The sequence below is a fragment of the Oncorhynchus keta genome, chromosome 11 (assembly GCF_023373465.1).
Source record: "Oncorhynchus keta strain PuntledgeMale-10-30-2019 chromosome 11, Oket_V2, whole genome shotgun sequence".
Lineage (NCBI taxonomy): Eukaryota > Metazoa > Chordata > Actinopteri > Salmoniformes > Salmonidae > Oncorhynchus > Oncorhynchus keta.
The window spans coordinates 43,193,830-43,206,823 of record NC_068431.1 but is presented as its reverse complement, the minus strand read 5'-3'; the positions used below and the strand labels follow the sequence as shown (position 1 = coordinate 43,206,823).

The window sequence follows — 12,994 nt, the reverse complement described above, 5'->3', positions numbered from 1 at the left end:
GAGGCAACAGTAAAAAGATGCATCTTTTTCCCATCACTTCACACACCTCCAACTGCCCATCGCCAGCCCCCAGAGGGACAGACTCATGGAAGTAATGGGAAAATGAATAGTCATTGTCAACAAAATGTCTTCACAAGACCAATTATCTCAATCAATTAAAAAAATATATATATATATACAGTATATATATATATATATATATTATTACGGTGCTCTTTTTAAATGTGTACATACCCACGAGCAACTGGACAATGCATTCCCATGGTATCTATCTCTGCAAGAAAAACAAAACGATATTTAAATACATCTAATCCAATAGAGCAGTGGAACTGGGAGGCTTTGTGGAGAAACAGCAGAGCCGGAAGGCTAATCAAACAGATAAGGTTTCACTCATATCTGGTAACAGGTGAATACTCTCCTCTCCTCTCCTCTCCTCTCCTCTCCTCTCCTCTCCCCCATAGCGATGTGATGGGGGTAACGGTATCCACTGTATTACCAAACCTCTGGAGATGGCTGCCCCTCTCAACATGCAGCTGAGCTGGAGGAGGTAAACACACACACACACAGCCAGGGTTGGTCTTTGGGGAGAGGACCCTGCCTCAGATCTGGCTGATATAATCAATAACAACAGAACAGTGGAAGGTGAGAAGAGAAGCTGCATACCAAGAGGACAAGAGGAAAGACTCACAGTATAGCAAGAAGAAGACAAAGGATTGAGGGGGAAACAGAGAAGGAAAGGCCATTACTGCCAGAACTATTTCTATATATATATTGTCTGTATATTACCAGTGGTGGAAAAAGTACCCAATTTTCATACTTGAGTAAAAGTAAAGATACCTTAAAAGAAAATGACTCAAGTAAAAGTGAAAGTCACCCAGTAAAATACTACTCTAAAACTATTTGGTTTTAAATGTACTGAAGTATCAAAGGTAAATGAATAAATATATTAAGCAAACCAGATAACATGATTTTCTTGTTTTCTTTTAATTTATGGATAGCCGGGGGCACAGTTGCACTCAGACATCATTTACAAAAAAAGCATGTGTGTTTAGTGAGTCCGCCAGATCAGAGGCAGTAGGGATGACCAGGGATGGTCTCTTCATAAGTGTGTGAATTAGACAATTTTCCTGTTCTGCTAAGCATTCAAAATGTAACGAGTACTTTTGGGTGTCAGGGAAAATGTAAGGAGTAAAAAGTGCATTATTGTCTTGAGGAATGTAGTGGAGTAAAAGTAAAAGTAGTCAAAAAATATAAATAGTAAAATACAGATACCAAAAAAACGTTTTACTTGAAGTACTTTACACCACTGTATATTACAAAGGTATGTTGTAATGTATGTGAATGGTCAGCATGAGGTACAGTAGCTCCGCTCTCATAGGTGGACTGCCTTTCCCTGTGAACCTTATAGAGCAGGATGTGAGCAGTCTGAACAAAAGGATTTACTCTACAGCATGGAGTTCAACCTCAGGTAACAGAGCCAGATGAAAGCACAGTAGTAGCACACAAACCTCCTGAACTGATGGTGTCCTCCTAGCCTCAGTGAAGACCAAGTCTAATGAAACTAGAGCATGCCATAAGACATTAACACAACTCTGTGTTTCAGCTCCATGGCAACAGTATGGTCTCTTTAATCCCTGAGACCAGCCACTCCATGGGAAGGAAGGAAGCTCCATATAGGGATAACACAGCAGCATATGCTATAGCTAGCTGAGAGTGCTGGAGTCAACAGGAAGTGTGGTGTAGCAGAGAGAGAGAGAGAGAGAGAGAGAGAGAGAGAGAGAGAGAGAGGGTGAGACCCCCATGGGGCAGGCAGGTCACGTCAGAATCAGCCCCCCACACACACACACACACACACAACACAAAGACCCAGCTGTCCAGCGGCACATTCATCTTCAGCTTCCCACACACATGAATACTATAGGCCTACGTCCCAATTATTTATACAAAAACATCCTATAGCAAACCTACATTTCACAACGTTCAACTTTCTCTTTTCCTTTGTCCAGATCAGAGAGTGGATATGAGACCGGCAACACACTAGCCGCAGCCACTAAGGCAGAGGACCCAGGTGTCCCCCACAGGTGAGAGCATCGTACCCATCCGATTGTGACATCAGACTGTCACTGTTTCCATATCAGACTCGCTATCAATCTACACCCCCTCTGTCAGGTCTGACAACAGACACAGGACGCATAGCTAGGGTCTTTGGGATGTGAAGGGAATACAACCGTCCATCTGTCAGTGTGGATACAGCCACAGAGATGTGGCTAGGTGGTGTGTGGAGAGTCGCTGTGAAGAGAAGACAGTAATTGGACACAGTGAGGTGTGATGGAGGGGCTTTATTTAAAGAGTTGTCTGCTGATGGACTATGTTGGACTGGCCTGTACTGTGAGGCGCTCTCCAGCGCTGTCTGCTTTCTACAGACACTGTGACAGGGACTACAGCTCTGTCTGTGGGACTTCAGTTAATGATCTCCACTACTGCCCCTCCAGAAAAACACCCTCTTTCACACTCGTAAAATACAAGCAAAAGGACAAAAACAGAATACAGCAAGATTGTCTTTTGTGTGTGCCTATGTGTGCCGGTGTGTTTGAGTGCGTGTGTGTGTTTGGTCTCAGCAAGGTCCTGGACACCGAGTTAATGAGGGGATTAGTTTATTGGCCTACAGCTAGGAGACTCCCTCAACACCAGCCCTCACATCAGCCAGCCGCCACATCAGCCAGCCCCCACAGCAGCCCTCTCACCTCTCTGCAGCATGTATTCCAAGCATGCACAGAAGGATCCTGACCCCTGCATCCCCCCACCCCCTAACATCTCCCCGTGCAGTCTCTTTTGGGGAAATGTATTGACTGCTGTCACAGAAGATGCCATCGTAACATCGCACCGTAACTTAAAATGAAGACTAACCTGAATGGCTATTTCTCTATTTCTCTACTTCCACACAGGCTTATGCTGGGAACGTGGCTATCTGGAGGTTGTTTTTGTACATGTCTAATGACCCGTAGGTCAGACAGGGTATTGTGGCTGTTGATTGTCTGGAATGAGCCACAAGGGCAACAGGTGATGACTGTTGATAGTGTTTACATGAGGGACTGATATAACACAGACACACACACGTCAACACACACATTCCCTCTGCACTGGAGATTATACTGACTGGGACAATGAGAATGCCTCGATTCCCAGATAAGTGTTGAGGAGAGAGAGAGAGAGAGAGAGAGAGAGAGAGAGAGAGAGAGAGAGAGAGAGAGAGAGAGAGAGAGAGAGAGAGAGGATAGAGGAGGCAGACTGTACAGCCCAGCGGTACCACACTGTGTCCCATCTCCATCTCTCCATCTCTGCATCTCCACTCATCCCTAATGAAGCGAATTAACCTGTGATTAGCAGGCTGGGCTGGGGAGCGGCCCGGATCCATTAGGGAGTCCGCAGGACAATGGAGGGGAGTGAAGTTCCCCGTGCCGTACCAGATTCTATCACATGGTATTATCACCTGCCATTGTGGGCGCACACAAAACCCATTCACATTGGCAGACTGACCGACAGACCGGCAGACAGACCAACAGACAGGCTGGGCCTCAGCCATGCACAGCTACATGTGGCTACGTTAGGATTGAGCTACAATAAAGCACAGGATAGAATGGCTCAGTGATGCTGGGTCTGAATAGAATGGAATAGGTATTGTGCAGTAGGCTGCAGACAGCGTTTCCCCTTTTAGAGCCGTCCTATTTGCCGAAGAGACAACATTTAGCTGTTCTGTTATGGGGCTAAGAGAAACCATTTCCTTTTAAAAGCTAATTTGGTACAATTCTTTACATATTGCCATGGGGCTGAGAGAAAATGTGCAGTTTTAAAGCTAATTTGGCACAATTCTTCACATATTGCCATGGGGCTGAGAGAAAATGTGCAGTTTTAAAGCTAATTTGGTACAATTCTTCACATATTGCCATGGGGCTGAGAGAAAATGTGCAGTTTTAAAGCTAATTTGGTACAATTGTTCACATATTGCCATGGGGCTGAGAGAAAATGTGCAGTTTTAAAGCTAATTTGGTACAATTGTTCACATATTGCCATGGGGCTGAGAGAAAATGTGCAGTTTTAAAGCTAATTTGGTACAATTCTTCACATATTGCCATGGGGCTGAGAGAAAATGTGCAGTTTTAAAGCTAATTTGGTACAATTCTTCACATATTGCCATGGGGCTGAGAGAAAATGTGCAGTTTTAAAGCTAATTTGGTACAATTCTTCACATATTGCCATGGGGCTGAGAGAAAATGTGCAGTTTTAAAGCTCATTTGGTACAATTCTTCACATATTGCCATGGGGCTGAGAGAAAATGTGCAGTTTTAAAGCTCATTTGGTACAATTCTTCACATATTGCCATGGGGCTGAGAGAAAATGTGCAGTTTTAAAGCTAATTTGCTGCAATTGTATACATGGCTTTTGCCATGTTCTTTTATGCTCTCTGGGTGACTTAAACCTTATAACAGTAGGAGCCCCATTCTATTAAATGTTTAGAATGTTAGGCTCTATTCCCTCTACGAAGGAAAGTCTGAGAAGAGGGGTGGTGAAAGAGAATTATGCTTTTCAATTCACATTACATTCTCTGTGACCGCCAACTAGACATTCTTGGTCCGCAGCTAATATTGACCAGAGTAGCCAGTAAGCACAAGCTATTCAACAATGACAGAAACCGTTCTTCTAAACCGTATCACATGCTTGAATAATACAACAATTCACAAGCATGTACAGTATGTGCAGACAATTAAAGGGTTTATTTTGTCGTCTGTAGGCTACACTCATTACATTTTAGCTTCAAGATGAAAGCACAGAGTTGCTAACAGCATGTAATGTTAACCTATCAAAAATGAACGATTGACCCTCTCATACGAATGTAGAAGTACATTACAGTACATTACATTACAACAAACCAGGCTTCATTTTGATCAATATCGTGCAAATCATTACAAACAAAAATGTGGGTATAAGTGAATTCGCCACGACAAACTATTTTATATGGAATTATTTGTCAACGCGCACAATTAGTCTGTGCTTCAGTCTGTAGCCTACTGATAACAACCACAGCTGCAGGTAGCCTGTTAACTCTGATCCCATCTGGGCCAGGGGTAACGTCACGTCATGTTTTTATGGACTAAATTATAAGCCCATTTATTTTTGTTCTGAGAAAATGTGAATGTGGTTTATATTCACACTTCAGATGGCTAAGAAGACCTCTTTAATCCAGAATTATTGACTGGAATGAATCAATCAACACAGTAGTGATGAAATACTGTATGAGTATCTTTTTAATTACAGATCCAAAGGCCTACCCGATGCAACCCTGCATACAACCATCTCAGCCCTGTAAATTCTATTGTCCAATCAAAGTTGTTGTCTCTATGTCTGTGTAAAGTGTTGTCTTCCCTTTTTTTAACCATATGACCTGATTAGAGAAATAATCTGGTCCCATCTTAGCCCTTATAGAACCGTTTTTTACAGCTGATTTACTACTATGTACAAATGACCTCAACTAGCCTGGAAAACTACACACTGACTTGGTACCGGTACCCCCTTGTTATTGTTATTTTATTGTATTCATTTTAATACATTTTTTACTTTAGTTTATTTGGTAAATATTGTCTTAACTCTTCTTGAACTGCATTGTTGGTTAAGGGCTTAAGCATTTCACGGTAAGATCTACACTTGTTGTATTCGGCGCACGTGACAAATTAAGTTTGATTTGATTTACGTCATACGCTACAACTAGGGTCCAGAGTTGGTTAGATTATCCTACTACCAGATCAGGAAATACTCTGGGACACAGGAAAACATTCCCCTCCCACCACTCTGGTACCTGTGGTACCACCTGGTGAAATCACCAAACAATGTTACAAATAAAATATTTCCTATTTGTATGATCTACGTTTGCATGTTTTTAGGTGGTGGGGATGGGCTTCCATAGTTTTATGTGGCTCAGTGTAGCTGGCAGCTACTGCAACAATTTCAGAATGTAGCAGGCTGTTACTGCAGTTTCAGAATGTAACAGGCTGTTACTGCAGTTTCAGAATGTAACAGGCTGTTACTGCAGTTTCAGAATGTAACAGGCTGTTACTGCAGTTTCAGAATGTAACAGCCTGTTACTGCAGTTTCAGAATGTAACAGGCGGTTACTGCAGTTTCAGAATGTAACAGGCTGTTACTGCAGTTTCAGAAAGTAGCAGGCTGTTACTGCAGTTTCAGAATGTAACAGGCTGTTACTGCAGTTTCAGAAAGTAGCAGGCTGTTACTGCAGTTTCAGAATGTAACAGGCTGTTACTGCAGTTTCAGAAAGTAGCAGGCTGTTACTGCAGTTTCAGAATGTAACAGGCTATTACTGCAGTTTCAGAATGTAACAGGCTGTTACTGCAGTTTCAGAATGTAACAGGCTGTTACTGCAGTTTCAGAATGTAACAGGCTGTTACTGCAGTTTCAGAATGTAACAGCCTGTTACTGCAGTTTCAGAATGTAACAGGCGGTTACTGCAGTTTCAGAATGTAACAGGCTGTTACTGCAGTTTCAGAAAGTAGCAGGCTGTTACTGCAGTTTCAGAATGTAACAGGCTGTTACTGCAGTTTCAGAAAGTAGCAGGCTGTTACTGCAGTTTCAGAATGTAACAGGCTGTTACTGCAGTTTCAGAAAGTAGCAGGCTGTTACTGCAGTTTCAGAATGTAACAGGCTATTACTGCAGTTTCAGAATGTAACAACCTGTTACTGCAGTTTCAGGTAAAAACAATAAAACAAGTCTCAAATATGAGCAAAATGTCTGTAAATTTCAGCTGTTTCAAAAACATTGCTCTGTATTACCATTTATACAGTAGGAGTGTTGGCTCAACAAGACAATTCTGTTTACACTGTCCTGCTTCAAGGGGGCAACTGTCGGGCTAGCATCGTGTTCTACCTCCAGAGGTAGAGGTCGAGACGTAGCAAGTACACACGTTTACATTGTAGTAATATGTGTAGCCGACGGTATTTTTGTAGTAAGTGTGAAGAGGCCCTGAGATTCTCCCCGCCTAGTTTTAATTTGGTGGTTGTTAATTCTCAAAGATGATCTTGTCAATATATAGCTCCATTTTCTTTCCTACATACTTTATATCTGGTTTTAGGCGGTCTGCTGCTGCTAAATGAATATAGGGGAAACACTGGCTGCAGGAAAATAGAGATTTAATTATGGTCTGGGACACATTGCATCCACTGGAACCCGGAAATCGAACAAAAAAAAAACAGATTAACAATACAGATGAACATTTGCCAGGGGCTTAATTGAAAACGCTTCAATATATGCTTAATTGGTTTGGTCTGACTGTGTTAAAGAGATTGATAACACAGAGATGGCCAGAGTGTGACGCAGTGTGTTCCGCCGTGTGTGTGTTGTGTTGTGTCTGTCCACCACATCTCTATTCTTACCATGGTAGGGGGCTGACGGCAGCGCCTCTTACCCCTCGCCTGCAGGCCAAACGAGTGCGGCAAATATTTACCCAGAAAATGTCAGGCACACAAAGAGAGGGCGAGAAACCCGGCAGAGATGGAGCGAGAGAGAGAGAGTAGAGTAATAAAGAAAAGTAAATTGGATTTGAATTGGAGTGTGTTGTAGCAAACCTCTGACCCCACCCTCAGCACACACACACACACACACAAAAACGTCTCTGATAGCAAGCCTCCTGACAGTCGGTGTGCTTTCTTATCTACTGGAAGTCAGACAGACAGACGGACGGACAGACAGACAGACAGACAGACAGACAGACAGACAGACAGACAGACAGACAGACAGACAGACAGACAGACAGACAGACAGACAGACAGACAGACAGACAGACAGACAGACAGACAGACAGACAGACAGACAGACAGACAGACAGACAGACAGACAGACAGACAGACAGACAGACAGACAGACAGACAGACAGACAGACAGACAGACAGACAGACAGACAGACAGACAGACAGACAGACAGACAGACAGACAGACAGACAGACAGACAGACAGACAGACAGACAGACAGACAGACAGACAGACAGACAGACAGACAGACAGACAGACAGACAGACAGACAGACAGACAGACAGACAGACAGACAGACAGACAGACAGACAGACAGACAGACAGACAGACAGACAGACAGACAGACAGACAGACAGACAGACAGACAGACAGACAGACAGACAGACAGACAGACAGACAGACAGACAGACAGACAGACAGACAGACAGACAGACAGACAGACAGACAGACAGACAGACAGACAGACAGACAGACAGACAGACAGACAGACAGACAGACAGACAGACAGACAGACAGACAGACAGACAGACAGACAGACAGACAGACAGACAGACAGACAGACAGACAGACAGACAGACAGACAGACAGACAGACAGACAGACAGACAGACAGACAGACAGACAGACAGACAGACAGACAGACAGACAGACAGACAGACAGACAGACAGACAGACAGACAGACAGACAGACAGACAGACAGACAGACAGACAGACAGACAGACAACGGACGGCTCACTCCTCTCAGACATACAAGGTCTCCCATTGGCCCTTTTCATTATTCCCAGGGTCAGAGTGAGTGGCTTCACAATAGTTATGGTATTTCTATTCAACCTCACAATAGCAACAGACTGCCATCGTCTCCCTCTCACAAACAGATACCCTACCCATACACACACACACACACACACACACAAACTGTTACAGACACACACACATTTCCACATCATTCCGGGAGCGGCCCTGCCGTTGACAGGACTGTAGACAGGCTGTCATGCCAGCTGATCCTTTCTCTGTCCTGGGGGGCCTGTGCCCACTGTGTCGCCACGGTAACAGCTCCGGGGCCAGACTGTGTGCCGACAGGACCCCCTCATCTCCAGCTGCAGGGCGGCGGCACAGAGAGCAAAGGTCATAGGCTTTATGTCAATAGGAGTGAGTTAGGCCACTTAAGAGGCGCTAGTAGATTAAGATTCCCTCTAGACACGCTAGTAGAGGATAAGCCCTCTCTGCTCCTCCTGACCCAGCTCTGAGACATTCCACCATAAATACATGACTCTACTTAAGGGCTTGTAAGGAAGCATGTCACGGTAAGGTCTACTACACCTGTTGCATTCGGCGTATGTGACAAAAAACATTTGATTTGGTTTGACTTTGATAGCAGGGCTGGGAACTAACACCTCCTCTATGGGTGTCAAGGCAACCAATGTATCATCATATGGCGGCTCCCTGAAATGATGCATATTCAGTGGGTTGAGTGTCTTTGCCTGTTTGTGTGAGACAGAGAGAGATAGCAATACAGAGAGAGATAGCGATGCAGAGAGAGATAGCGATGCGGAGAGAGATAGCGATGCAGAGAGAGATAGCGATGCGGAGAGAGATAGCGATGCAGAGAGAGATAGCGATGCAGAGAGAGATAGCGATGCAGAGAGAGATAGCGATGCAGAGAGATATGCAGAGAGAGATAACGATGCAGAGAGAGATAGTGATGCAGAGAGAGATAGCGATACAGAGAGAGATAGTGATACACAGAGAGAGAAAGATCAAAAGGAACTTAAAATTCGACATCCCAATTAGGATCTGGCAAAAAAATACTAGAATCAGTTTTAGAACCAATTTCCGTTTATGGTTCTGAGGTCTGGGGTTCTCTCACCAACCAAGATTTCACCAAATGGTACAAACACCAAATTGAGACTGCATTCAGAATTCATCAAAAATAAACTTGGTGTACAACGTAAGTTGTACACCATGCAGAGAAAATGCAGAGAAGAATTAGGCCGATACTCACTAATTATCAAAATCCAGAAAATAGCCATTAAATTCTACAACCACCTAATAGGAAGCGATTCCCAAACCTTCCATAACAAAGCCATCACCTACAGAGAGATGAACCAGGAGAAGATTCCCCTAAGCAAGCTGGTCCTTGAAACACAATTAGACCCAACCAAATCATGAGAAGAAAAAAGATAATTAATTGACACATCGGAAAGAATTCAGAAAAGAACTGAGCAAACTAGAATGCTATTTGGCCCTCAACAGAGAGTACACAGTGGCAGAATACCTGACCACTGTGACTGACCCAAACATAAGGAAAGCTTTGACTATGTACAGACTCAGTGAGCATAGCCTTGCTATTGAGAAAGGCTGCTGTAGGCAGACCTGGCTCTCAAGAAAAGACTATGTGCACCCTGCCTACAAAAAGAGACTATGTGCACTTCCTAACCTCCTGCCAAATGTATGACAATATTAGAGACACATATTTCCCTCAGATTACACAGACACACAAATAATTAGAAAACAAATCCAATTTTGATAAACTCCCATATCTACTGGGTGAAACACCACGGTGTGCCATCACAGCAGCAAGATTTGTGACCTGTTACCACAAGAAAAGGTCAACCAGTAAAGAACAAACACTATTGTAAATACAACCCATACTTATGTTTATTTATTTTCCCTTTTGTATATAGGCAAACATGACATTTGAAATGTCTTTATTATTTTGGAAATGTTGTGTGTGTAATGTTTACTGTTCATTTCTTGTTGTTTATTTCACTTCTGTTTATTATCTATATCATTTGCTTTGGAAATGTAAACATATGTTTCCATTGCCAATGAATTGAATTGAAAGAGAGAGAGAAAGTGAGAAAGAAAGTGAGAGGGAGAGAGAGAGAATCTTAAATTAATCTTATCATCCCCCTCTCTCCCTTTCTCTGGTACTCTCTTTATCTACTGTTTCTCCCAGACGTCCCAAGGCTATTGCACAGGAAAATTATTTAACAAAAGAGCGCAAATGAAAACAGCATGAGACAAGCTGCTGGGAGCAAAGGAAAGAGAGAGAGCAGAGAGAGAGGGGGGGTGGGGTGTAGACAAAGAGAGGTAGGTAGGTACGGAGGGACTGTGGGGAAAGATAATTAGAGAAGGGGATGTTCAGAGTAACATGACCAACAGCACTGAGACTGATTCCTGCTAATTCCAGCCATGCAAAACACTATATTTACACACACACACACACACACACACACACACACACACACACACACACACACACACACACACACACACACACACACACACACACACACACACACACACACACACACACACACACACACACACACACACACACACACACACACACACACACACACTCACACACACACACCTTCCCTGCATGCCCACGCCCATTGACTCCTCCAGCTCCTGGTGTGTAATGACATGCAGAGAACATGATCTGGATTTTCCTCCTCTCTTTTCTGCTTCCAAAACCAACCTTTAACATATCATATACAGTCACCTACACATGTATTGGCACCCTTGATTTAAAAAAACATGAGCAATAAAGACTTTTATAAAAATGTAGAATACAAATACTGAGCTACAGTGGGGCAAAAAAGTATTTAGTCAGCAATTGTGCATGTTCTCCCACTTAAGAAGATGAGAGAGGCCTGTAATTTTCATCAGAGGTACACTTCAACTATGACAGACAAAATGAGATTTCTTTTTCCAGAAAATCACCTGGAGGCTGGAGGCTGAAACTGGGCTGCAAGTGGATCTTCCAGGAAGACATTGACCCCAAGCACACATCACAATCTACAAAGAAATGGTTCATTGACCACAACATCAACATTTTGGAATGGCCTAGAACCCCATTGAATTGAATTGAATTGGGCAAAGATGAAGGATATAAAGTATCTGGGAAGTGTATGGAGGAACGGTCTAAGATGACTCCCTATGTGTTCTCCAATCTCATAAAACATTTTAGAAAAAGGCTCAGTATCCTTATCCTTGTATGGGTAGGGCGCACAAAGTATTGAAAACAAGGGTGCCATATTGTATGATCAAAACATTAGAAAATTATAATTTACTGTACTCATTTATTTTGTGTGCCCATTATTTCTTCCCCTCATCTTTATCAAGGGTGCCAATCATTGTGGAGGTTACTGTATCGTCTCTCAGAATTCCAATTGAACCTGATGTCAAGGATGCAATCAAGTGTTTGACGAAAATATTCGTCAGATCAGCCCCAAGCAATGAATAAAATCACAATTGAAAAAGCATATCATAACCATATGCAGATGTGAGAGACATGAAAACCCTCACTGTGGGTAAATGTTGGTTTTTCAGGTTTTCTCAACACCGCAGTGTGTTGAGTTGTGTTGTGTGTTCCTGAAGCTCTGCATGCTGATTGTTCCCTGCTGTGTGTTTATGATAAGAGCAGGATCCTTCTCTGGTATTTTCCTCTCACAAAGAGACTACACACAAAAAAAATGTAGCTCTCTGATTCGACCTGAAATCTACTGCTGTCTGCCTGTCTCTCTTTGTCTGTCTGTCTGTCCTACCCCCCCACACACACACACACACACAGATGCTCACACACACAATCACACATACAAATACACACACAAACACACGCACAAAGACCTTGAGATAGAGGCAAGGGAGGATTCATATTTGGGAGGAGCGGCCGTGTTAGGGCTGGAGAAAGAGACAGACTGTGGCTGCTGGGAAAACACAAAGACTGTGAATATGAATTATTACTACTGTCAACACTCTCTACCGCTCCCTCTCTCTTTCTCTCTGTCCCCCTCTCTTTTCTTTACACACAGACACACACACACACACTCAGACACACACTCAAGACACACACTCAAACACACACACACACACACGCACACACACACACACACACACACACACACTACTCTCTCAGTTTCACCACCACTCCGCTCTCATCTCACTCGGGAGTAGACATCTACCACACCATAAACCATAAAGAAATGTGAACATGTGTGTGTCTGTCTGTCTGTGTGTAGGCCTATGCGAGCGTGTGTGAGTGTGTCTGAGTGTTTCAGGGAAGTCATCTGAGTATTATAATGGTGATGATTTTAGACCTCTTTGTGCTCTTCCTGGAAGTTGCCATTACCTGGTTGCCAAGGCTTTCAATTAGCAGGCTTGGTGAATC

At 43.3% G+C, this 12,994-nt stretch overlaps 1 protein-coding gene across 4 annotated transcripts in view; it reads right to left on the bottom strand.

The window, feature by feature from the left end:
- Positions 1–12,994, bottom strand: part of LOC118390299 (roundabout homolog 1-like) — a 222,119-nt gene that overhangs the window by 91,149 nt on the left and 117,976 nt on the right. The window contains exon 1 of one of the 4 annotated variants that reach the window (XM_052457256.1): positions 235–355. The exons of the other annotated variants lie outside the window; for them this stretch is intronic. The gene's annotated coding sequence lies outside the window, so the exon portion shown is untranslated. Of the gene's footprint in view, positions 1–234; positions 356–12,994 lie in introns of those variants that run through there. 4 annotated transcript variants of the gene reach the window in all.